Source organism: Triticum dicoccoides, chromosome 3A (assembly GCF_002162155.2).
Source record: "Triticum dicoccoides isolate Atlit2015 ecotype Zavitan chromosome 3A, WEW_v2.0, whole genome shotgun sequence".
In the NCBI taxonomy this organism is placed as follows: domain Eukaryota; kingdom Viridiplantae; phylum Streptophyta; class Magnoliopsida; order Poales; family Poaceae; genus Triticum; species Triticum dicoccoides.
In genome coordinates, this window is record NC_041384.1 from 9,775,634 (window position 1) to 9,780,891 (window position 5,258).

The following is a 5,258-nucleotide window of genomic DNA, read 5'->3' on the forward strand; positions in this document are numbered from 1 at the left end:
ATATTAAATGAAGTAAAAATAGTATTTTCTGTCTGTTTCCTGACTTATCCGTGCAATATAAAAATATCCCGAAAATAAAAGTCCTCAGAATGCCATGCCAATTTAATATGATTTTTTCGCGAATATTTGAGTATTTACTGTGCAAAAATTATCGCGGGAGGAGCTGCCACCTGGCCACGAGGGTGGTGGGCGTGCCCCCCTGCCTCGTGGGCCCACGGTGGCCCTCCTCCACTTATCCCAGCACCCATCTTCTTCCTCTATCTCACACAAACCCGAAAACCAACTCAAGCACGAGTTCCAGCCACTTTTGCTGTGATTTTCGATCTCCTTGCTCAAAGCACCTCTCGCAAAACTGCTTGGGGAGATTGTTCCTTGGTATGTGACTCCTTCATTGGTCCAATTAGTTTTTGTTCTAGTGCTTCATTCATTGCAAATTTTTGTTGCATAGGTGACCATGTTCTTGAGCTTGCATGTCAAATCTATATGGTTCCAAGTAGTTCTAATGCTTGATATAGGCTCTAGGCACTTGTAGGAGTAGTTGCTATCAGTTTTATTGAGTTTGGTTCATTTTTGTTTGAAGTTACTAAAAATTTCAGAATTTTTCAGAGAAAAGCAATATGTTTAGGAAGATGTTCCAAGGTGGTTCCTCTAAGAAGCAAGGACCCAGGATTGCTATGCGCGATGCTGACGAGGATCCACCAAGAGACGCTCCAGTACGGCCTTGCGGATGGCCGTTGGAAAATTTTATGGACCGTGTGGGAATTAAAGAAGAATTCAAATCATATTTGTGCAATGTCGGTCTTGAGGATTTTGAGGCTAACAAATGCCCCCAGTATCATGATCTCACAAGTTCATTTGTGAGGAGGTTTGAGTATTCATCTTCGCGTAATTCTCCTTCAGTCATGTTTGATCTTTATGACAAATCTTATACCATGGACCTAGAGGATTTCACTCTTGCATGCAAACTTCCATCATGGGGTAGTGTTAGGGATCCCCTTAAATCTGAATTTAGAAACTTTCTTGCTAGTATAACTGTGTGGGAATCTAGAGATATAACGCAGGCTACCATAGGGAGCATTCACTTTCCAACTATACATTATTTTGCTCTCTTCATCGGTAGATGCATAAAAGCTAAGGATGAAGCATGTCACATGTGTGTCCCTGATCTTAGCATTCTTAGGAGTGTTGTGTTAGGAGACCAATCTTATCATATGGGAGCCATTGTAGCTCGTAGGTTGCATCATAATAGACATAATGGAGATTTCTTTGGAGGAATTTATGCAACCCGCTTAGCTCATTTTCTTGAAATAGACATTCGTGAGGGTGATATGGAGTTGCCTCCTGCATATTTAGATTATAACTTTATGGCTTCGCACCAGTTTGTCGAGAGGCCTGAATCACCTCTCTTATATCGCTTAATTTTTTATAAACGACGTGTTTTCCGTATTACTCTCCCTGCTCGTGCCTTCTTTGATTCACAGAAAAAAGGAAGATATGTTATTACCAGAGAGGAGGCAGAAGAGTACGAGAGGAGAGCGGAGGCAGCCCGACTCCACGCTGCAGCTCAACAGGCGATAACCGCTGCACATCAGTATGATCCCAACTATTCCTCTTCATCACAGTACGACCCCAACAACTATTATTATGGATATCCGCCAGGCCAGTCGTGGCCATAGACCAACTTAGGCCAAAAGCCTAAGCTTGGGGGAGTATGTATTTCTCACCGACATTACATTTATGTTCACACACACTCATTGCTAGATGTCGATGCTCATACTTTTTCACTGTAATATCCATGCTAGTTTATTTTCTTTTTCCTGCTTTCTTCTTGTGTGTTTGTTAAACCTTAAGAAAAACCAAAAAATTAGCAGTAGTTTATTTTTCTGCTGTAGTAGTAATAATTAAAAAGAAAACCCAAAAATATTTCCCGTTCTTCTTCTGCTTGTTGGGAGCTTTCCCTTGTAAATATTTTTATTTCTTTTCTTTTATTTGGGGGTCAGTAGGAAAAGACCATAATTAAATCGTTGAAGTGTCTCTTATATGCATTATTGTTGATTTAACCAAGAGCCCATATTGCCTTGTCGTCTCCTGTTTATTGAATGCTCGCAGATTCCAGCTTAGTCCAGTGCACATACACTCTTATTATTATTCACACCGTTCGGTCATGCAAGTGAAAGACAATTATGATGATATATGATGGACTGACTGAGATGAGAAAAGCTGGTATGAACTCGACCTCTTTTGTTTTTGTAAATATGATGAGTCCCGCGTTCTTGATTCAGCTTATTATGAATAAACATGTTTGCAATGACAATTAGAGATCATAGTTGCTTGTGTCATGCTTGATTAGCTATGAGTTATAATGATTTACCTTGTATGCCAACATGCTATTGAGATGATTATGATGTGGTATGATGGGGTGGTATCCTCCTTTGAATGATTTAAGTGAATTGACTTGGCACATGTTCACGCATATAGTTGAAACAAAATCAACATAGCCTTCACGATATTTATGTTCATGATGGAATATATCCTACTCATGCTTGCATCCAATGTTTATTAATTTTAATGCATGTACATGGCTGTTGTCGCTCTCTAGTTGGTCGCTTCCCAGTCTTTTGCTAGCCTTCACCTGTACTAAGCGGGAATACTGCTTGTGCATCCAATCCCTTAAAACCCCAAAGTTATTCCAGATGAGTCCACCATACCTTCCTATATGCGGTATCTACATGCCGTTCCAAGTAAATTTGTATGTGTCAAACTCTAAACCTTCAAATAAATATCCTGTTTTGTATGCTCGAATAGCTCATGTATCAACAAAGGTTGTCCTTATCTTCCGTGTTAGGCGGGTTGTTCTCAAGAGGAGTGGACTCCGCTCCTCACTCGCGAGAAAATGGCTGGTCACCGGGATGCCCAGTCCCATGCTTTATGCAAACTAAATGAAAATTAATTGCAAACAAAACTCCCCCTGGGACCTGATGTATGTTGGAGGCACTCGTTGTTTCGAGCAAGCCATGGATTGATGCCTGTTGGTGGAGGGGGAGTATAAACTGTTGGGGAACGTAGCATAAATTCAAAATTTTCCTATGTGTCACCAAGATCTATCTATGGAGTCATCTAGCAACGAGGGAGGAGTGGATCTACATACCCTTGTAGATAGCGCGCGGAAGCGTTCAAGAGAACGGGGTTGATGGAGTCGTACTCGTCGTGATCCAAATCACCGATGATCCTAGCGCCGAACGGACGGCACCTCCGCGTTCAACACACGTACGGAGCAACGACGTCTCCTCCTTCTTGATCCAGCAAGGGGGGAGGAGAGGTTGATGGAGATCCAGCAGCACGACGGCGTGGTGGTGGAAGTAGCGGGATTCCAATAGGGCTTCGCCAAGCGCTGCGGGAGGAGAGAGATGTGTCATGGGAGGGAGAGGGAGGCGCCAAGGCTTAGGTGCTGCTGCCCTCCCTTCCCCCCACTATATATAGGGCCAAGGGAGAGGGGGGGCGCAGCCTTGGCCCTTCCTCCAAGGAAGGGTGCGGCCAGGGAGGAGTCCATCCTCCCCAAGGCACCTCGGAGGTGCCTTCCCCCTTTAGGACTCTTCCTTTCCCTTATCTCTTGGCGCATGGGCCTCTTGGGGCTGGTGCCCTTGGCCCATACAGGCCAAGGCGTACCCCCTACAGCCCATGTGGCCCCCCGGGGCAGGTGGCCCCACCCAGTGGACCCCCAGGACCCTTCCGGTGGTCCCGGTACAATACCGGTGACCCCGAAACTTGTCCCGATAGCCGAAATAGCACTTCCTATATATAATTCTTTACCTCCGGGCCATTCCGGAACTCATCGTGACGTCCGGGATCTCATCCGGGACTCCGAACAACTTTCGGGTTACCGCATACTAATATCTCTATAACCCTAGCGTCACCGAACCTTAAGTGTGTAGACCCTACGGTTCGGGAGACATGCAGACATCACCGAGATGACTCTCCGGTCAATAACCAACAGCGGGATCAGGATACCCATGTTGGCTCCCACATGTTCCACGATGATCTCATCGGATGAACCACCATGTCAAGGACTTAATCAATCCCGTATACAATTCCCTTTGTCTAGCGGTACGATACTTGCCCGAGATTCGATCGTCGGTATCCCGATACCTTGTTCAATCTCGTTACCGGCAAGTCTCTTTACTCGTTTCGTAACACATCATCCCGTGATCAACTCCTTGATCACATTGTGCACATTATGATGATGTCCTACCGAGTGGGCCCAGAGATACCTCTCCGTTTACACAGAGTGACAAATCCCAGTCTCGATTCGTGCCAACCCAACAGACACTTTCGAAGATACCTGTAGTGTACCTTTATAGCCACCCAGTTACGTTGTGACGTTTGGCACACCCAAAGCACTCCTACGGTATCCGGGAGTTGCACAATCTCATGGTCTAAGGAAATGATACTTGACATTAGAAAAGCTTTAGCATACGAACTACATGATCTTGTGCTAGGCTCAGGATTGGGTCTTTGTCCATCACATCATTCTCCTAATGATGTGATCCCATTATCAATGACATCCAATGTCCATGGTCAGGAAACTGTAACCATCTATTGATCAACGAGCTAGTCAACTAGAGGCTTACTAGGGACATGGTGTTGTCTATGTATCCACACATGTATCTGAGTTTCCTATCAATACAATTCTAGCATGGATAATAAACGATTATCATGAACAAGGAAATATAATAATAACTAATTTATTATTGCCTCTAGGGCATATTTCCAACATAAACTTTACCATTCTGTTTGGGAACCGCCTATAATGTGTTTAGCATGGAAGATATCGCCATCTCTTAGTTGTTACGTTGACAATGATAGTATACCGCTCAAAATACAATTTATCTCTATTTCAAAACCGAGCTCCGGCACCTCTACAAATCCCTGCTTCCCTCTGCGAAGGGCCTATCCATTTACTTTTATGCTGAGTCATCACCCTCTTATTAAAAAGCACTAGCTGGAGAGCACAGCCATCATTTGCATTCATCACTGTTAATTTATATTGGAAGTGACTATGATTGGATCTCTTTTACCATGAATTACAATGTCTAGTCAGTCCTTGATCTTTAAAGGTGCTCTGCATTTATGTTTTGCGGTCTCAGAAAGGGCTAGCAAGATACCATCTTGTTATATCATATTATGATTGTTTTGAGAAAGTGTTGTCATCCGAGATTTATTATTATGGCTTGCTAGTTGATTATGCTATTGATATGAGT